Genomic DNA, 22,787 nt, shown 5'->3' on the forward strand with positions numbered 1-22,787 from the left:
GTACCAACATCTCACATCACTCCTAGGTTGACATTGCCCGCTAGCAATAAGGAATTGAACTGTGCTATGAACACATATTGATGTGACAATAATGCAAAGTGCACACTGCTACACATACGGATTGAGACAATTACACATATACAGAACAGATGTACAGGCACATGGACCTACAGACACTTAAACCTTCACCCCCACAACCAAGTTAGTCAGCTTACCTGGAGCAGGTTCAGTAGTGTAGGTACATTTGCACATGAGCCAACTCGGTGAGGGCACAAAAATAGGTGGGCATAGAACTTGTCACACATGGGATAATTGTGCATTGTCAATTGTGAACACTTCAGTGCTGCCAACTTATGGAGATGTGTTGTACATTGCCACCTAGCCAAATCAAAGGGCCACACTGTTGTTTTTCACATGCTCTTACATATGTTGAATTGGATGGGATGTTCAGGCCATATAGTGCAACGGTGTTACCACCACAGTGGAATCGATTGTGTGTGTGGAAGTATCATGTCTCCTCCAGTGAGGGCACATAGGCACTTCTTTCACATGACACAATGCATCGGAGATACACAATGAACTGCAAGTTGACAAAGATGCTGCTGATATCAGGTCAATCAGGCAAACACCAGTTTTGATAATTAAACAACCCAATGCAGAAAAAAATCCTAGAAGCCTAGGATCCCACACAGTAACACAAACACAGATGAGTCACAGACAACACAAAATAACAATTGCCATGAAAAGTGATAATCAAGGTGCAAGCAACATCCAAATATTTACACTCATTTTCTCTTTCAGCTGATCAGAGTTAGGGGATCCAGCCATGGATCATGACCCCATTTGCCAACCCAAGCACAGCATCAAAGCGTGCCTTTAATGAGGCACATCAGAGGACACGCAGCATAGTAGAGAGGACTTTTGGCATCCTGAAGTCCAGATTCCGGTGCGTCGACATCACAGGAGGCAGCCTCCTATATTCACCTGAAATAGTCTGCAAGACCATTTTGACCTGTGCCATCCTGCACAACATTTGCGTAAGGAGGAACATTCCCCTCTATGAACCAGACCCACAAATGCCTGAGAAGGAGGAAGAGGAGGATGCTGTTCGTGAAAACGAGGGAGACCATCCAAACACTGCAGCAGGATTGCATCAGAGACAACGCATTGTACAAAACGTCTTCTAACTATAGTCACCATCACCACTTTGTTATCATATGTCATTAAACACCTACCTTCATCACTCAATCATGCTCTGGGTAATTTATATGTATCACATGATCCCTAGAAATCATAATCAGAGTTTAGCCTCATGGAGAATTGCAGAAATACATATTAGGATACTGAAAAAGACACATCACATTTGATGGGTATGAATGTACAGCCAACATCACACACAGTGTAAATGACATATATCCTCTCTATTTCACATGTGAAGGGCAATATCAGAGGACCACAGCTATGACACACATCCATGTTACCAACATTGTCCATTGCAGCACATGACACAGAACTAAGAGACCATCAATCATAAGGAAAAAAAGTGTCTCGTACATGAGGCAGTGGATGTGCTATTGCATTGCTAACAGGAATGTATGACCAGACCCTTGACAGCGGTAAGTGTGACATCAGCTATCTTTGCAAGGAGCATGTGTGACAAGGAGTCCATCTAAGCAGAAAATGGATAGCATGAGTGCCCCAGAGATGACAAGCATTGCTCACAAGACATGCCCTGCACAGTCCTTCCCAGGTAACAAGTCCTGCCACTGCCATGTTTTCAGTCTCTGGCCACCCTTCTCTAGGCGGCCCTGTAAATGTAAAATCTGTACCCTGAGAATCTTCATCTACACACACGCAGACTCCCATTCTGACTCCTGTGTGCTTCCCTCTTCAGTATGGCATGCCACAGTCATAGTTCATTAGTCTGCATGGACTTCAGGTCCGATAATGCACTGCCTGGTAGTCGATAGGACCTGTAATCATGCTTCCCATGAGATGAACTTGAGTCTCAACTCAAGGACTTGTGAGAGACTGAAGCTGCACACACCTGTGAGCACTTCCATGCAGACCAGCCAAATTGAACCTGCCCTGCCATTGCTGCTGCCTAGAACTACTTAGAAGCTGCCACTTTCTGAATCTCCTTGTTCTGCATGGTGTACAAATCACTTGTGTAACAGAGCCCTTGGGGGATTGTGTAATTTTGCAGACCACAGCACAAAAACAGTTTTTAGTTCCCACAGTGTTGTTCCAGCTTTTCCCAGTCAGTGTCTGCTCACTGTGTATTTGCCATGTTCATGTTAGTTCCTGACAGAGCCTGCATCCTGTTAGCCTGACTGGTTCCTGTCTTTGTGTTAACCACAGAGGTTCCCTGTGGCTACATTTGTTTCATAGTTGCTTTCCATGCCCTCTCTTTCCTCCTGGGGTATTGTGTCTGATAGGTCTACAATGAATCCTCAAATGTATAGTATAGTTTCATCAGTTTCCTTATCATATTCTGTTCTGGGACATGTATTCAAATTGCCTAATCCAGCCCCCATCCCTTGTCTAGTTTTGCATGTACTCATTAGTGCCAAACAGTGACAGTGTAATATGGCTTTATGCATGGATTCGGTACGGTATCTCCAGCACAACAAACAAGGGTTGCCAATGTGTTTGTGAGGACAAAACATGTTTGTGCCCTGGCAGTCCACACACAGATTCTCTTCTGCCACCACCTTTTGATGGTGCTTGCGTGGTGACTAGCTGTGAGATTAATCAGCACAGAGGTACTGATGTTCCCTGTTGCAGTGGGAATTTTAGAAGCCACCCTGTGTACAAATGTTGTAATGAAAGCTGCTTGTTTCCTATTACTGATCCATAAAGTTTTTAAGAACATCAAGATTGTCCTGTCATCAGCCTTATTAAAATTCTGCAATGCCATAGCTGGACTATCCCCATGTGTGTTGTTAGTTGTTCTTTGGCTTTGGTTCAAATCTGCTTTGAAGGATACTCTGTTAATTCAGCGAATGGCACTCAGGACTAGACCTGCACGTAACTGTGACAACATGGAGGCCAACACTGACACAGGGTACCCATGGCCACACACTTGAACTGGAAATGGGAAACATCCTTTATTACGACTTTTTTTTACGAGGGTCGTGGTTAACGAAAGCACAACAACGCTTTTTTTAACCACGACAACGTTATTTTGTGCCTTAAATACATATGTTCTGAACAACGAACATGCGTGGTTAAGGTACAAAGAAGGGAGTTGGCGAAGGAGGACGACGCAGGTGACAAGGGGTCGACTAAGGTAAGTGGTGGGTTTAGGTTTTGGGGAGGGGGTGGGGGGTCAAGAGGTTTTAGGTTTTGGGGTGGGGTTGGGGGGGTGGGGCGTTTTTGGTTTTGGGGAGGGGGTGGGGGGTCAGGGGTTTTTAGGTTTTGGGGTTCGGTTGGGGGGGTGGGGCGTTTTTGGTTTTGGGGAGAGGGTGGGGGGTTGGGGGTTTTAGGTTTTGGGGTGGGGTTGGGGGGTGGGGTGTTTTTGGTTTTGGGGAGGGGTGGGGGCTCAGGGGGTTTTAGGTTTTGGGGCGGGGTTGGGGGGTGGGGCGTTTTTGGTTTTGGGGAGGGGTGGGGGGTCAGGGGGTTTTAGGTTTTGGGGTGGGGTTGGGGGGGTGGGGCGTTTTTGGTTTTGGGGAGAGGGTGGGGGTCAGGGGGTTTTAGGTTTTGGGGCGGAGTTGGGGGTGTGGGGTGTTTTTGGGGAGGGGGTGGGGGTTTGGGGGTTTTAAGTTTTGGGTCGGGGTTGGGGGGGTGGGGCGTTTTTGGTTTTGGGGAGTGGGTGGGGGTTAGGGGGTTTTAGGTTTTGGGGTGGGGTTGGGGGGGTGTGGCGTTATTGGTTTTGGGGAGGAGGTGGGGGCCAGGGGGTTTTAGGTTTTGGGGTGGGGCGTTTTTGGTTTTGGGGAGGGGGTGAGGGGTCTGGGGGTTTTAGGTTTTGGGGAGGGGTTGGGGGGGTGGGGCGTTTTTGGTTTTGGGGAGGGGGTGGGGGGTCAGGGGGTTTTAGGTTTTGGGGCGGGGTTGGGGGGTGGGGCATTTTTGGTTTTGGGGAGGGGGTGGGGGTTAGGGGGTTTTAGGTTTTGAAGTGGGGTTTGGGGGGGTGGGACGTTTTTGGTTTTGGGGAGGGGGTGGGGGTAGGGGGTCAGGGGGTTTTAGGGTGGGGTTGGGGAGGTGGGGTGAGGGATGTAGGGTGAATGGTGCCTATTAGTAATGATTTTATCAGGAATGCCTTTACAACTAAATATCGTTGTTAAGGTATTCGTGGTAAAATCATAGTAGTAAGAACGAGGTCAGTGTTCCGACCTCGTTGTTAAGGCACTAGGGGGCATATTTATACTCCGTTTGCGCCGAATTAGCGTCGTTATTTTGACGCAAATTCAGCGCAAAACTAACGGCATATTTATACTTTGGCGCTAGACGCGTCTAGCGCCAAAGTATGAGGAAAGAGCGTCATTCTTTAGCGTGAACGCCTTCCTTGCGTTAATGAGATGCAAGGTAGGCGTTCCCGTCCAAAAAAATGACTGCGCCGCAAATGCGTCGTATTTATACTCCCGGGCAAAAAATCACGCCCGGGAGTTGGCGGGGCAGAAAACCCCGCATTTCCGCCACTTTTTAACGCCTGGGTCAGGGCAGGCGTTAAGGGACCTGTGGGCTCAAAATTAGCCCACAGCTGCCCTCCCATGCCCCCAGGGACCCCCCCTGCCACCCTTGCCCACCCCAGGAGGACACCCAAGGATGGAGGGACCCACCCCAGGGACATTCAGGTAAGTTCAGGTAAGTATCATTTTTATTTTTTTAAATATTTTTTTTTGGCATAGGGGGGCCTGATTTGTGCCCCCCTACATGCCTCAATGCCCAATGACCATGCCCAGGGGACATAAGTCCCCTGGGCATGGCCATTGGGCAAGGGGGCATGACTCCTGTCTTTACTAAGACAGGAGTCATGTAAATGGCGCTAGGGCGTCGTTTAAAATGGCGCAAATCGGGTTTAGACGTTTTTTTTTGCGTCAACCTGACTTGCGCCATTTTTAAGACGCCCTAACACCATTTTTCCCTACGCCGGCGCTGCCTGGTGTACGTGTTTTTTTTCCACGCACACCAGGCAGCGCCGGTCTGCTTGCGCCGGCTATTCAATAAATACGGCGCCCGCATGGCGCTTCAGAATGGCGTTAGCCGGCGCAAAACTTTTTGACGCTAAACTGCGTTAGCGCAGTTTAGCGTCAAAGAGTATAAATACGGGCCTAGGGGGCATATTTATACTCCGTTTGCGCCGAATTAGCGTCGTTTTTTTCGACGCAAATTCGGCGCAAAACTAACGCCATATTTATACTTTGGCGCTAGACGCGTCTAGCGCCAAAGTATGAGGAAAGAGCGTCATTTTTTAGCGTGAACGCCTTCCTTGCGTTAATGAGATGCAAGGTAGGCGTTCCCGTCCAAAAAAATGACTGCGCCGCAAATGCGTCGTATTTATACTCCCGGGCAAAAATCACGCCCGGGAGTTGGCGGGGCAGAAAACCCCGCATTTCCGCCACTTTTTTTCCGGCACTTTTTGCCGCGTTAGCGCAGTTTAGCGTCAAAGAGTATAAATACGGGCCTAGTTGTTTTCAAAGTCGGTGTTCCGTCATATAACCACTGGAAATATGTGAACACATGCAGCATGGTCTGCTGGTCATCCACAGCCACAGGAGAAACATAGGTCATTTACATGACTCAAACTGTGGTGTACCATAACTTTTTTGGATTGGATTTGGGACACAGCATAAAACGCAACAGATATGACAAACACATATCATGACTAATGTACCTCAATGAATGGCATTTGATTGTTATCCACATTTACATCACATGCATACAAGCACATTATGCAAAACACAACAACAATTGAAATAGCAAATTCACAGACATAAACACACAGGCCATGAGTGAATTATTTAAGTTGCGTTGCCTTGCTATCCTCTATTGATGCCCCACCTGCCCAAACTAGGGAATACCAATTTAAATTGCAAATGTTTGGTTTGCTGTTGTGTCAGTTAAGAGTGCTAATCTGGCACAACAACATGAGTATTATGGTCTGCAGTAGTGTGGTCTACCACATGTGCCCAAACACTAGAACACACACAGCAGGCCCTAACAGCCTATCATTGTATAGGTATAGCCTTCATGTATGTTAAAAATGTGAAAATGACACAAACACAGTTAATGACAGATATTTTGACATAAAAGTAAAAAAAGACGCATATGCATAAAAATATGCCACATATGCGTTAAAAAATCTACGCTCACAGCCATTATACAATGATTGGTTATCCATGAAAAATGTATTGATCCTTGAATGCAGGGGAATTTTTAAACATGTGCGTCAAGAAATATTGACGCAAAGCCTCAAAGCGTCATGAAAATAACACGCATCGTAATAAAAGCACACCGCATTTGAGACAGGAAGTGATGTTATAGGATGTCCTGTTTACAGAAATGGTACAGTGGGTGTACTTTCACTTTCACTTTGCAGTCTGTGATTCTTCTAGACTGTGTGGCTGTGTAGAGAGTTGTGTCTGTCAAAATTATGCTTTAGTCTCCTGTGTTCCATTTCAATTGTCATCTGTTGTGTTTGCAATTGTCTCTGTAAATCAGTGTAAGTGTGTTTTTGTCGTTTTTTTGTGTCTAAAGTTGTATTTGTACTGTTGGGAGTGTGTAGTGGGTATTGTTATTTGGGGTATTGTTGTGCTGGTTGTGGGTTCTTTAAGTTTCATTTTCATACTTCCTTTCCCTGTATTTCCCTGTTTTCCCTTTCCTATCCCTATTATTTTTGTTGGGAAGGCCATGTCTGGGGAGAATGGGTGAGGAGGAGCTGGGGGCTTTCATTTGGCTGGTGTGCCACTTCCTCCCCCTGATGTTAGAGACAGGTGGCAGGGTGAAACAAGGGTATCACACCAAGGCGAGGAGGATCAGGTGGTCCAAGGTGCTGTTCCACCTAAAGAGAGTGTTCAACAGCCAGCGTAACGACCACCAACTCAAACATCGCTGTGCTGAACTTGTGGCCAGAGAGCAAGACCTTCTGGATCACCTGGGTGTGGTGATTGGTGGCCCTGTTGGTGAGTCCAAGTCGGACTAATGTGCACGTTTAAATGCTCTGTAGTGACAGTAGCAGATTTGTTGACATGATGCATGCAATGTTTGTGGACATGTGGAATGCAAGTTGAACATACAGTGGCCCTGATTTATACAATATTTGCTATGCATTACGGTCATTAGTTGACACAAAAGCTGCACAAACTTACAAAAGACAACTTGATCTTGTAAATTAGTGCTGCTTTGACATCAATAGATGATGGTAATGCAGCACAAACAAAAGTATTATTCATGGCCTGTGAGTGTACCAGGAATGAGATGTATTTCACATGCTAATACAAGGAACAAATGAAGTCCCCAATTATTTTGAATACATGTCTAAACTGTATTCATGGCCATACATACAAAAATCTTCCTAACCTCTGGTAATATCTTAGGCTGATATGTTGACTTGGTTTGTGCAGCATTTAACTTAATTATGGATGCCAAAGTAATGCACACTTGATATTATCTAAATGTTTGGTGCTACTTTCCTTAGCTGTAGCATAAAAAAAATGAAGCAAATGCTACACATAAAAAATATATATATCTGACCCTATGTTCATTGTTCCTGTGTGTTTTATTTTGCCTTGGGCACAATTGCTGGTACAGTGGCCATCTGTGTCACTTTATAGCCAAGCAATTTTCATAAGTTAATGGGTCATCATGGGATCCCTGAACTTTGTGAATGCATGGTCCCAAATTGTTTATTTGCATGATGTTGTGCAAGGGACCCCTGACTGCTTCCATCATACATTTAAAGTGACAGAATAGTTTGCTAGTTTACGTTTGGTACACCCCTGCTGATCTAGTGCAGCATATGTACAATTGTTAAGTTCTCAGTATGAAGGCTATCACAGACATGTGTGTATGCTAAGATCAGCAGACCAGCATTCCTTGAGTGCTGCCATTCCCAAGGTGTATACAAATTGAAACCTATCTCATCAAGACTGCCAAAGTAGGACATTTGCTAAACCATGTTTCAATTAGGGGACAGTGTCAGTTCGTTGTATAACCACTGATCATCCAACATGGCAAACGTAAGATAATGAATGTGGCTAACTGTGATCTACAATACCTGATATAGGTACACAGGGCCCTGAGTAACACATTCCAGGTGCAATTACTACACCTGTTCCCATGCATTCTGTCACGGATGATAAAATTAGACATTGTCAGCATATATTTATTTGTTGTTTTGATTTAGATAAATGGCCAATCCATGTTTATCGTAACATTGTCATCAAGTAACACACAGGATCCCTGCCATCAGGGAGTCATAGGGGTCATATATGGCTCTGGCTACACTGCCAATGTGGCATATTTAACCTACATACAACACAGGCACATATATAATGGACCATAGAAAGCACAATAATTCCTGAACTAAACTCAACCCACATGAGCATCACACAGTAACTCATTGTCCCTTGATGCACAAGCCACAATACCTGAGTGACTGGTTTTTCAGTGCACCAGGAATGTGGCTTTGCATGTCTCTCATAACAACAAATGAAGGTATGGAGTACCCTCTAGAAATAATTCTGCACAAAAATGAGTAATCATGTTTGGCACAGCATGATTGTTAGGGCCAGTGCATGTGTGCATATGTGTGTCTATCACTTACTGGAGTGACAGGGTCAATACATGTTTGCAGTAGTATATCTTTTGGGGTGTGTCCATGCCTGATGTGTTGCTCTATCATATAAAATCTCACACACTGTGTTTTGTACAATGAGCAGACATTGAGCTCATTTCACCCTTCCATGTTTTACAGGTAGACCACCCCCCTACACAATTGGAGAAGTGGCTCTATTTGAAGACCCAGACATATCCAGTAAGTGTTGATATGTTAGTTCTGTGTTGTGTTTGCAGCTTTTGTGTGATTGACTCCTGTGTGGTGGACACATTACAAGGTATGACGTGCTGGCACATGATCCTATATGTGACTTGCCTGGAGTTTGACATTTTTTCCATGTTTGAGTTGGACAATCAGTGTCGGAGAGTCATATTTTGGGATTCTAGTGCTGCGCTATAGGCATGGGCAGCTGAACAGGGCGATATTTGTTGCTACATGTATGCCAATGATAAATTTGGAGGTGCCCATTTTCATGATTTAGTCAGCAAGTCATACCCTGATTCACACAGACCAGTGATGCCAAAGTATTACCCACAGACCTAAGCCTCCCTTTTAACTAATGAACATGTAGGACTGTATGTTTGACTTCCTAGCAGCATCTAGCTCCACATATTGTGCTACATTTATGTGGCACTTGAGTAGAATGTCATAGGTGTGCATGCAGCTTAAGCCCAGATGGGTGCTTGCATCTATGTGCTTGTTTTTGGAAAGGTATTAGTGAGATCAAATGATGTTAACAATTGTCCACAATTAGGAACATAAATGTGGATGTGCTTGTCCAATGTTAGAGTCTTGCACCATTCCATAAATATGGTGCCCGGCTGGTGCACAGCAATGGTGCAAGCCAGTGCTAAACATTTTGGTGCAAAACTGAGTTAGTGCAGTTTTGCAGCAAAAAGTATGAATAAGGGCCAATATGTTGTAAGTTTGAGCCACTTTTGCATCAAATAATGACGTTAGTGCAGCGCAAAAAAAGTATAAATCAGGGCCTTGGTGCTAAACGGGTCTAGCACCAAAGTATAAATATGAAATTAGTTTTGTACCGAATTAGAGTAAAAAAAATGACGCTAATTCAGTGCAAACAGGGTATAAATATGCCCCAGAGTATAAATATGCCCCTAAATATGGGTTAAGGCCTTAAAGTCATTTTCTTGCATGGCAATTCCTACCTTGCATCTCATTAAGGCAAGGTAGGTCTCCACTTCCAAAAAATGACTTTAACTCCATAAATTTGGCGCTAGACGGGTCTAGCACCAAAGTATAAATATGAAGTTAGTTTTGCACCGAATTAGAGTAAAAAAAATGATGCTAATTCGGTACGAACAGAGTATAAATATGCCCCTATGTGTTTAGGGTAGTACATGTTGTCCTACTTGTGTCCCGTCATATAAGGAGGGCAGGGGGTTGATGTTTAGAGTTATATGTGATAGGTAAGTTTAGATTATGGCAGTTAAGACCAGTTTTGGGTAATGTCTGGTTAGGATAGGTTAGGTTAGGTTAGTTAAGGTGTTTCTCCTAGTTTTATCATCCTTTTTTTTACTGATAAATAACTATTTAGGTACTCCTTTACAGTATGTGTCATATGCTTGGGGATCAGGGCCTTGGCATGGGTGAACAGTGTCAATTCAGTATTTGCATTTGTGTTCCATCCTGCATCCGAATCCCATTATTGACATAGTTATTCACAATTCCTAATGTGCAGTCACATTGGCAGCTACACCAAAGCTACTTCTCAATGCATCTGCCATCCATTGCACCCCACCACTCAAGGTTACTATGGTTCATAATGTGTTGTGAAGATTGGGTGTGTTTTTAAATCTATCATCGTTTGAGACCTGATTTGGAATCTTGGGCACTGTGGTACCTCTGCCTGCAGCCTGATGTTCATGTGAACCCTGACTAGCTGAATGATGTTATATTCTTATGTAGTATTGTATACATAACTCACACCTATCATTTCTTACATTGTACTCCCAGGTTACATAATTATCCATACACTTGTACACATCCATTCCTGCTGTATGGTGTGTGATGAAAGTTTATAGTCAGATGTCACATACATAAAGATTGTCTTGAAGGTAATGTTGGACACATTGATTTTCAGATTATAAATACCTTGAAGCTGACTTTTTCAGTCCAACACAGCATTATACTGTTAGTTTACAATTTACTTCAGAAATAAGCCTCAGGAAGTGCAGATGATGATACTTTCCAGACCCCAGTGCATAGTTATCAGCCCACAATCTTTCAACGCAGTTGTATTGACATTCTATGTCCATTGACATGTGATATACATCACTAATCTCCTACACAGTTGATGTGTCACATTACACAGAGACAAAGTGGTTGTGTAAGTGCTATTTATTTGAAAGTGCTGTAGTGCAATAATGACATAGTCCAGGATTGTGAGTCCATTAGTGTGACGCCTACTATTGTGATGCTACAAAAGTGCAATGGGACATGTCATTGGACATGCTGGGTGAAGTGTCATACAGTGCAGAGGAACATGAATTGCCAATTAGGTAGTGAGAGACAATCACAGAGCATAGTGTCAAGGTAAACAGTGTGCTGGAGAACAGTGCATGTGACCAACTGTTGCAAGACTGGCATGTTAAGAAGCACAGGATCTAGGATATCAGTGCCCATGTGGCATGGACCTGTGCTACCGGGTACTCCTACGGGTGAAGGTGATCTGTTCCACTTCTTCATCTTCTGATATGTGGGTCGTCTCTTCTGCCCTTATTGGTGGTGGGTTTGAAGGGGCAAGACACACTTCAGTGTTTGAAGACGTGGAGTCAGAAATCCCAGTAGCTGCCAACTGTGGGGCTATTAAGGGCATTACTGCAGAAAGGAGAAGCTGCTGGTTCTTTCGTATAGCAGCTACATCACTGTGGTATGCAGCCAAGTCAGCCCTGAGGAGTTCATGTTTACATTCATGCACGCAGTGAAAGGTTTGGGGTGCCAGGTGTTGTGGCAACTCCCTTACTGCAGTGGTGAATTCCCTTACACTTTGTTGTAGTCCGTGCAGGATGGATGTTAGCGCTTGCATGGCTGCTGCCTGTTCTGCAGATGACATCATGCACAATCGCATCCCCTCAAGGCTGCCTGCCATATTTTGCATCCCCACCCACACCTCCTTGGCCAGCTCCGCTGTACTCCAACTACAGTCCTCTCAAAGGTGGTACCATTGTCCTCAGAGTCCTCAGCTGGATGGGAACTGGCAGGTCGTACTATTGGGGTGCTGGGTGGGTCCTCTGTGATGGCTACTACTTCTGTGCTCCTCCTTGTGACTGAAGGTTGGGTCTGGAGGGTTCCAAGACATCTTGGAGGGTCTGCTGGCTGATGTTTGTCAGCTCGTCATCCATGTCATCAGAGAAGTCCAGGACAGGCATAGCCCCAGGAGAGCCTTCGTCCTCTGCAATGAGATATTGTACAATTAGTGTGTCCGTGTTGTGGCATTTCTAATGTGACATTCCTGACTTCCTTTTAGTTGAACATTGTGATCTTGGTTCTTGTTCAGTGTTCCTGTCATTAAGATTAGCAGTCTCCCAGGCCTATGCCCCATCTGCATGTCACATGTAGTGTGAGCAGTTCGGGTAATTGTCTGCATCACATCCTCTAGGTGTAGGTTCTGTCCTATTTGTATGTTGCAACCTTCTCGTACTACTCAGCCCTCTGTCTACTTCCATTATCATGGTGTGGCATTGCACTGGCTGTGGGTGTTCTGATGGCACTTGCACCACACTTAACAATCTGGAACTGACCCAGTCTCTGATATTTCACATCTACCTATATGTTGCTGAGACCTAGCATATACTATGTATAGCATTCTCCTGGCACGATATAGGTGTGAGCATTGGTAGTGTGTACTGCTGATGTTGGGGAATGTGTGCTACATTGGATTGCACTGATGGTCCTAGCAGTGTTCTATTTCCTATTATGACTGTGCGGGTGTGTTTTACTAGCTAGACACATATGTCTTCCCACTCAATGCTGTTGTCTTAGCACTATGACACTTGAGATGTTGCATGGTGGCATTGCAGCTATTGTAACACAGGCACAGGGTAGACCCTGAAATTTGCAGCATGGGTATGACATTACTGCTGTGTACCTCATAATGTTGCTAACAAAACCTGATGTTTATAGCGCCTATAGACATGAGCATTTGACAGGATTTGCACATTGTTAGTAATTACAGGGGATTGATAACGTCCTCATCCCGAACCCTCTATTTTGGGTGTGTTTGATCCATGGGCACATAACTGCCATTGGCTACCTGACCTGCACACCCAGCACAGGTGGTAATGGCAACTGTTGTCAATGGTGAATACCACTTGCGGGTATGGCCTGAGACTGGAAATTGAGCCCTAGTTCATGTAGCGACAATACCAGCTGTCGTGTGACAGCAGGCCAGTTTTACGTTGTACACTACCCTCCTGCACTGCCTTTGCCTTTCCAACAGCCTTGGCATGTCAGAGTACCCCCATGCAAAGGTTGTTGGTGTAGTGTGTGTTGTGCCCCAGGTTTTTTCTGCACAGCCCATGCACCCGTGCCATGCCCCTATGCCCTTTCCACTACCTGATTATCATGGCTGACATGCATTGTGTGGTAGGTATGTACCTCCCCCTGCTTACAGTTAACATTTAGGCATTTTTGTCCCCCATGCATCTGTGTGGTTTCCTGGTAGTCTGCGTTGTCCTGTCCTTGAATCCCTGTGATGATCTCCTCTGGGATGACGGCTGCAACCATCTCCTCCATGTGGTCCAGGGCCTCCTGCGGTGCTGGACTCCTACCTCCAGTCTGCAGTGCTGCCTTCCTGTTCCTTGCCATCTTTTCCTTGGTCCTGTGCTTGCAGTCATGCCAGAGTTTCTTGCACTCAGTGACTGTTCTCCGTACTTCTGCCACACTGTTGATCTTATCGACAGTTTGTTGCCAAATTGCCTCCCTTCTCCCAAGTGGCACTTTTGAGGTGACAAAAAGTTGATGCTGGTTTTCTGTCACCTCTTTCACCAGTATTTCCTGCTCCTCTGCACTGAACCGGCACTTCCTTTTCTTCTTCTCCCTCTCCTGGGTCTTGTCTGGGTCCTCCTGGCTGGTTCTTGTTTAGTTGTAGTCTTCCTGGTGTCTCACATGGCTTCTAGGATCCATTTTGAGGCTCCATGGCACATTTTGCAGTGTTTGCGCTACTTTTTGACGGTATTGTGGCAAAAAAAGGCAAGTGTCCAGTTTGCGACGTCGTAAACCGGATCAAAGTCATTTTCGCCACATTAACGTTGTTTTTCTTTACAACATGGTGCAATGGTTTGAGTAAAAAAAAATGACCCTAACCCATGGTTTGCGCCACGGAGCGTCAAAGTATAAATTTGATGCCCGGACGTTAAACTTTTTGACGCAAAACTGCCTCGGCGCAGTTTGCGTCAAAAAGTACAAATATGGCCCTGAAAGTTTACCTGTGCTCTCCCTCTGGTAGCTTGGCTCAGAGTCAGGTTAAACTCAAGAGGCAATATGTTATGTATTTCTGCACCCACACAGTAACAGGGTGAAGACATCACAAAAAACTTCACACCAGTTTAGCTACCAAAACAACAAAAATTCAACATAAGCAAGTTATGAATTTTTAGAGAATGAAAATGCAGTGCTTAGAAGACATTTTCTCCAACCAGATCTATCTGTTTGTGCTGGACCAGAGTAAATTCAAAAGTGCAGTCCAACCACGATAGAGCACAGGCCAGGAACAGGAGTTATGCAGACCTAGTGACAGTACCTTTGTTGCGTCAATGCTTTGTGACGATGTGTTGATCAAGATGAGGTTATCCATTTTGCTTGCAGGTGATGCATTGATTCCTGATCGGGCAACGTCAGTGATGCATGAGTACTGGTTCCGATGCTTTGGTGCTGCATCAGCCAAGCCGGGGCTGTGTTGTAAGTCGGGGTTATTGCGATGTGCAGTCAGCAAGTAGTAACGCCGACTTTGGTAAAGTCAGTGACAAAGCGGCGTTTCTGCAGCGGGATGGGTTGGTTTCAAGTGACACACTGCTGTCATTGCATCAGTTCTTGTGTTGCAGCACCACACTCGCCTCCAAACACCCAATGACTGGATTTGGCACCATATGGCAGAGCAGGACTCACAGAAGAGAAGCCCAGGTGCTGGTAGCAAGATGCAGGTAAAGTCTTTGAAATCCCTGAGACTTCAGAAACAGGAGGCAAGCTCAGTTAGGCCCTTTGGGAAGCTTTAGATTGCAGTATATAGAGTTAGATCCAGTCCTCTCACTCCCAGGCAAGAAGTAGCATGCAGCAGGCTAACACAGCAGAGCAAACAGCAAAGTGGCAGTCCCTCCTGACAGCCCAGTGGCCCTTCTTCTTGGTAGATTGTCCTTAGTCCAGAAGTGTTCCAAGTATATGTTGCCAAAGACCCGGTACTTATGCCCAAATGTGCCTTTTGAAGTGGGAGAGACTTTAAAGTGCAGTCTTGAGGTACCCTAGTTCCCTTTCAGTCAGTCCTGTCTGCTAGGAGGTCCGTGGGGGAGGGGGGGTTATCATTCCTTTGTGTAGAATCAGGCCACTACCTTTGGAGGGGTAAGTCAGTGCCCCTCCACTCTTCCTGCCCAGGAAGACCCATCAGGTTTCATCTGGAATGCAGGGGCAGTTGAGTGTCGTGTATTTATGGTTGACTGGATAAAACACACAAAGGTAGCTCTCACTTAGGGGGTCATTCTGACCCTGGCGGTCATAGACCGCCAGGGCCGGGGACCGCGGATGCACCGCCAACAGGCTGGCGGTGCATCCAGGCCAATTCTGACCGCGGCGGTAAAGCCGCGGTCAGAAAAGGGAAACCAGCAGTTTCCCGCCGGTTTTCCCGTGGCCTGAGGAATCCTCCATGGCGGCGCTGCAGACAGCGCCGCCATGGGGATTCCGACCCCCTTCCCGCCAGCCTGGTTCTGCCGGTTTTGATCGCCAGAACCTTGCTGGCGGGAACGTGTGTCGTGGGGCCCCCTAACAGGGCCCCACAAAGATTTTCAGTGACTGCATAGCAGACACTGAAAATCGCGACGGGTGCAACTGCACCCGTCGCACCCTTTCCACTCCGCCGGCTCCATTTGGAGCTGGCATCCTCGTGGAAAGGGGTTTCCCGCTGGGCGGGCGGGCGGCCTTCTGGCGGTCGCCCGCCAGCCCAGCGGGAAACTCAGAATGACCGCCGCGGTCTTTTGACCGCGGTACGGTCTTCTGGCGGTTCCCGCCAGGCCGGCGGCATCCGCCGCCGGCGGGGGACAGAATGACCCCCTTAATCTTACAAAGACCAGATGTGTATTGGATGTAGGCTAATACACAGGATGGTTAAAGTTAGAAAATGCTAACTTTTTAAAAGTGTAATTTTCAGACCTGCAATTTAAAAACTGCCTTTACCAAAAGACGTGTTTTTAAATTAGGAGTCCAGAGACACCAAACTCAATTTTTCTATTTATTCCCAATTGGAAATTACACTTAGGACTTGTCTTAAGGCAATCCCCCTACAAGCCTATGAGAGAGATATCCCTTGCAATAGTAAAAGAACAAATTTAAGAGTATTTTACTACCTAGATATGTTAAACTTAACAGCACATGTCCAACTTTTGAAATACACTGCACCCTTCCCTTGGGGTTACGCAGTACCTACCTTAGGGATGTCTTAAATGTAAGAAAAAGAAAGGTTTGGGACTGGCAAGTGCTAACATTTGCAAGGTCGAAACAAATGTAGTTTAAACCGCACACACAGGCTCTGGAGTGGCAGGCCTGAGTCACTATTATAGTGGGTGGCACAATCAAATGCAGGCCTACTAGTAGCATTTGAATTACAGGCCCTGTGCACACATAGTACACTTTCCTAGGGAGTTACCAGTGAATCAAATATGCCAACCAGGGAGATGTCAATGTTACCATGTTTTAGACACAGCAGTGGATAGCAGTGGTGAAGTGCCCAGAGACCTAAAGCCAAAAAATAAGGTCAGAAAAAGGGGTGGAGGGAGGCAAAAAGAAGGGGGATGACCCTTTAGAAAAGGGCAATTTCCAACAGGTGACCGTGCCAAATACAATGTATATGTTCTAGTATTGTGCAATCCTTGAGTTAGTAGTAGTAGAATAATTTGAAAACATGAAACATCAAATGAGAAAATCAATGTGTTTCTTATGAATTTTAATATATATCTAAGGCATACTTGAGGGAAATGCAGTACGCTAAGACAGGTCTTTACAATGCTTTGTAAGATTTCTTTAATCTTTCACTCTTATGGGTTGTGAAATACAATGGCATGGGTAATGTATTTCCAAATGTATGGGTTAAGGGCAACCCAGTAGCTGTCACATTAATGACCATTTGTGGTAGATTAGCAGTAGGTTTTTAAATCACATAATTCTCTATCTGCATATAACCAGCCTTCTCCTGGTCTCTGAATGGGAAGATGTCTGGTACATGCAGGTTAAGGGTATGTAGGATGGAAAGCGTCTCTTATGTACCAAACAAACTGCTAAAAATTAGGATGTAGATGAGACTTGAGAATTAATTAAAAGGATCCACCACATAAGTATCAGATTTAAACATTTCTTCCTGCATTGAGTTAGAGAAAGAGCTGCGAGCAGAACCCTAACAGAAGTGTAAAACTTGATATAGTCTGCACTATGACCTACTATTAGAATTGATGGAAAGGACTCATAATCATACCTCCTCACATGATGAAGAAACCAGAATAGCTGAAAGGAAATTAAAAACAACTTCTGGATGAGGACTTGTTGGACCTGGCCCTTTTACATGGTCATTCCCCAGTCTTTTTGCTCTTTGCCTCCTTATTTTTCTGAACTTTGTTGGCTGACGTTTTGACTCTGAGCACTTTTTCACTGCTAACCAGTGCTAAAGTGCATGTGCTCTCCCTTACAAAATTGGTATGATTGGAGTATACCTAATTGGCATATTTAATTTACCTATAAGTCCCTTGTAAAGTGGTATCCCTATACCCAGGGCCTGGAAATTAAATGCTACTAGTGGGCCTGCAGCACTGCTTGCGTCACCCACTGAAGTAGCCTGTCAAACCTATCTAATGCCTGCTAGCGCAGAGCCTGTGTGCTCAATGTCCTGCCACAGGGACCTCGCATCTAAATTTACTTGCCAGGCCCAGAACTCCTTTTTACTACAGGTAAGTCACCCCTAATGTACGACCTAGCTAGCCCTTTGAGCAGAGTTCCATGCATGTAGAAGGCAGGACATGGGCTATGTTGCGTGGCCTGTCCTGGTAGTGACAAACAGCCTAACTTGGTGTCTCACTGCTGTGAGTGCTGCCTCCTCATGGGATTGCATTGGAAATGCCCTGCCTTATGTGTAAGGGGTATTGTCTGATTTATGAGGGGTAGCGTAGGCATGTTTGGTATGGTTGTGATGGTGGTGAGAAATGCTGCTTACTGGTGTAGGTGTATTTTTTATTACTATCACAGAAATGCCACTTCTAGTAAGTGTGCATTTATCTGTGCTTATGACTTTGGTGTTTTGCAGCTTACCTCCAATCCACGTCTGGGCAAACTGACAGTTGGGGCTTTGTGCATACTTCTCAGACAGCCTGAACACAGGGAGGGTGGCGGTGTCACAGAGGTGCATCTACATATTGTAAAGCCTTCCTGGGCTGAGAGAGGGGAGAGGCGGGGCACACCTGCATTTCTAAAGGCTGTGCCCCGGCCTCACACAATAGGGTCGTTTACCCCCCACTGATGTTTAAAGCCTGTGCTGGAGGAGAGAAAGGGCACTCCCAGAACCAGTTGTAACTGGTTGGAACCCCCTCTCCTGGCCATTGTAAAACACACTGTAAACCTAGTATAAGTACAGGGGAATTTTCCCCACAATTTAGACATCTTTTGGACATTCTTGGGACTCCAGGAACCTTACCTGGAGCTGGACAGGACGCTGTTGAAAGGACCCACCAGGACCACCTTGGACTGCTGCTGCCATGCTGCTTACCTGTGACCTGCCTGGTCACCAGGAGGAACTGCCACTGCTGGTAACCCCTTGTTGTGCTGACCTGCTGCTGGGTTCTCAAGCCCTGTGCCCCCCTTCTTCACTTATTGTCTCCAGAGGCAGGGTGCTGTGGCCCTGACCTCTGTAAACTTATTTCTGCACATGGAGGGCTGTTGTGATGAGGAAGCGCTGGGAGAGCGCTCCTGAGTGCCCTCTTTAAAAGTGATTCTTCATCCCAGGATCACCATTGCAGCCTGGGGTCTCTATTGTGCACCTTGCGCTGATTTTGGCGCTCTCTTGTGCCAGCAAGATCACTGCTTCAACCTGGGCTGCACGGAAAGTTTCCACGCTGGAAAATCGCTCCTCATCCTTAAAACTACACCACCGCTACCCGGCTGCGGGAGATTCCAGTGGGCCGGTGTCGCACTGTAGACGGCACCCCCGGGCCACCCAGAAAGGAGGATAGGACCGAGCGCGCTCCATACAGTACCCCCGGGGCAAATCGCTCTTCTTAACGCGCCCCCGGGGCACCAGCAGTCACCATCCCTGGTGCCTGCTCCACTCGACAGCACCGGTCGGGCTGAAAAGCGTCTCGCGCACCAAATCGGGTGGGCCGCGTAGGAAAGCAGGAGGAAAAGCCTCATCAGAGGCCCCTGCTCCCTTCTTCACTTTGGCAGCTGCACCGAGGACTAAGGTGGCTGCCTCCCACTAAGCAGGACACGGGGCGGAAAGGGAGTTCCCTTTCCCCCGGTCACTGCCCTAGGGGCGCGATCGCCGCAACTACTTGATTTTATTGTGGCTCTTGGGCCCCCCTGGGCATCTAATGGCCTTCTCCCACAAGGATCACAGGTCCTCAGAGGGGCCCGTTTCGAACACTACAGAGAGGGCGCTGATCGCCCCTCTCCCCAGGAACAGCATGTGGCCCCCGTGAGCGCGCAAGAGCACCGGGGGCACCCCATACTCCTCTCACTAGGCACAGGGAGTGCCCCCACACCAGGAAATAAGGTACTTTTCTAGTAATAAGGTGGCTCAATGAACCAAGTATGGACCTCGGAGAACTTCCATTTTCTACCCTCTTTCCTGCCACTACATATGTGCGCTGATGTTCCTTTTATGGGCATGACTAGCTGATATGTATTTTTTATGACTTGTGATATGTTCTCTAATGTTACTTCTATGGGTATTTAGGAGTTATTCATGACAAGTGCATAGAATTCTTACTGTAATTCCTGACTACTGCTTATGTTGCAGAATCCTGAGTACTTACGTGTTCTAATGTGACAACTGCGTATTCTTGCAGAGTATTAGTAACTTGTGTAACATTCTGACAATTGCTAAGGTAGCAGGTGTTTCGTGTAATGTTGGTATAATTATGTTTTGTACAATACAGATTATTTTTACATAGCTCAGTGTTGTGTTTACTTTGTGGTGTACATTTTGCGTCACGTGTGTTGTGTGTGTTGTGCAAACGCTTTACACATTGCCTTTGGGATAGGCCTGACTGCTCGTGCCAAGCTACCAAGGGGGTGAGCAGGGGTTATCTTGGATGTGTAACTCCCTTGCCCTGACTAGAGTGGGTAAGTTCTGCCTGGCTTAGGTGCATACCCTAGCCAACCAGAAACCCCACTTCTAACAGGACTTCCCATGTCTTATCCCACAAAGCTAGACTTTGGGGCTCATTCCGAGTCCGGCGGGCGGCGGGCAGCGCCCGCCGGGCGGAAACCGCCCAAAGACCACAACGCGGTCAAATGACCGCAGGGGTCATTTTGACTTTCCCGCTGGGCCGGCGGGCGATCTCCAGAAGATCGCCCGCCGGCCCAGCGGGAAAGCCCCTGCAACGAGGAAGCCGGCTCCGAATGGAGCCGGCGGAGTTGCAGGGGTGCGACGGGTGCAGTAGCACCCGTCGCGATTTTCACTGTCTGCATAGCAGACAGTGAAAATCATGGTGGGGCCCTGTTAGGGGGCCCCTGCACAGCCCAGGCCCCCAGGGTCCCCACGACACCCGTTCCCGCCATCCTGTTCCCGGCGGGTTTTACCACCAGGAACAGGCTGGCGGGAAGGGGGTCGGAATCCCCATGGCGGCGCTGCAAGCAGCGCCGCCATGGAGGATTCCCTGGCCGCGGTCAGAATAGCCCTGGAAGCACCGCCAGCCTGTTGGCGGTGCTTCCGTTGCCCTCCACCCTGGCCGTTTCAAACCGCCAGGGTTGGAATGAGGGCCTTTGTCATTACGCCTGCAAAAGAGACACTCAAAAAATCCATATCCACAGCTTATTGCTGCTCTAGGGAAAGCTGCTTTGTTCTCCTGTTGAATTGTATATTATGAGGAAGCCCACGTTAAAGGAATCTATTGCAATGGCAACTTCAGGCTAGTTCAACTTCCAGATTGGGCAGCATATCACCTTTTGGTTCTTCCCAGAAATCAAAACTATTTTCATACAAAGAACTTTGTCCTTTGGATCAGTCACCAACATGATCATGGGTAGTCCAGCATTAGATTTCTGTGAACTGGGCAAGAGAACATTAAAACAATGTAAACATATTTGTGGCACACTGGGAGGTAGAGCTTTATAGCAATATAGATGTAATAATGCTGTGAATGAGCCAAGGCAGGATGCACTTCCTTAACCTGTATCTTACCACATGTCTTTAAAGCTGGCAAAACATGTCAACTGTATTTGAAGCATTTCATTAGCAATATCCAACAATTGTTGTAGAGACTGATGAGTCAAATGCTTGAAGACCCTGATTTTGAACATAGCAGAGGGAGGTTTTAGCCTCCCTTTGCAACAGTACCAACACCTGCCAGATAGAAGGTGGAGGTGAAGCATGCACAGAATTAGATCCCCTATTGATGATGGGGGTTTGCTCATGCAAGGGAAGGGGGTAGTATGAATTTTCCCTTCTCCACTACTGTGCATTGTTGCCAATCCATGGATAAATCCCAGACAAATTCTTAAGCCTGACAATATGCACCAGGGCCTGAACTGCAAAATTGTGCACCCTACCCATTTGTGTCACAGTACACCCTTAATCAGGTGCACTCAGCACAGATTGAGACAGTGTATGTGATTTTACTAAAACATATGTTGTCTTGATTGAAGGATCAAACTCCTGCAGTTTGCACCTGCACTGGAAGTGAATCAATAAAGCACAGGGCTGCAGTTTGAAACTATGGCCCCATCATGTATTAGAGGTGGAATGCCCTTGTTTAAAGAGGGGGAAAGGCAATGACTTGCAGGTGCATGCAATGCATCACCACACCCACCTGAAGGAATATGTCTGGGGGAGGTCCCTCATTTTCCCCTGCCAATGATGCCTCTTGGGGTACTCACTGATGGTGTACCAGTTTGTGCCGGGGTTGATCGAGTCAGTATGCCCAAGGAAGACACCATTACATGCAACAACATGTTTTCCACTGTTTCTAGGCCCAGAATTATAGGGCCCTAAAACTGGACACAGGACTTGTGAAGAGCTGTAAGGATTGCAGGCAGCTGCTGTGCCAGACTCCTGCCTGCCCTCATTATTCGTCATTCTTACCTTTACACCATTTCTAAGACACAATCCAGTAAATGGACTAGTGCACTACCCCAAGCCAATTGTTTTGAAGAATCATGATTAAACATCTAAACTCTCATTACATTATTATATTTCTTATCAAATTGCAAAGAAATGCCAAGAAGTGTATACATCTCAAATTATCTGAAATACCTGTTATAGTATTGTTGAATTTAAGAAATCTTTAAATAACATATCATAAAAACATTTGTCAGTTGCTTAGAAGTCAAAGCACAAGATATCAGATTTTTGGGTTCATTAAAAAAATCTAAAACTTGCATCAGAAAACTGTGGACAATTATTTAAAAGGTGTCAACGGTCAATTAGATTATCTGAAGTTATAGCTCTGCCCCTGCAAAGCAAAATACATATCCCTGAATATGTTTGGTTTGATGATTTTTCCTTGCTCTCAATCAGAATCTCATCGAAGTACAGGAGCTGTACAAGGGTAGAGACCTATGAGAGCAGAATAGAATAAGAATA

This window comes from Pleurodeles waltl, chromosome 2_1 (genome assembly GCF_031143425.1).
Source record: "Pleurodeles waltl isolate 20211129_DDA chromosome 2_1, aPleWal1.hap1.20221129, whole genome shotgun sequence".
In the NCBI taxonomy this organism is placed as follows: Eukaryota; Metazoa; Chordata; class Amphibia; order Caudata; family Salamandridae; genus Pleurodeles; species Pleurodeles waltl.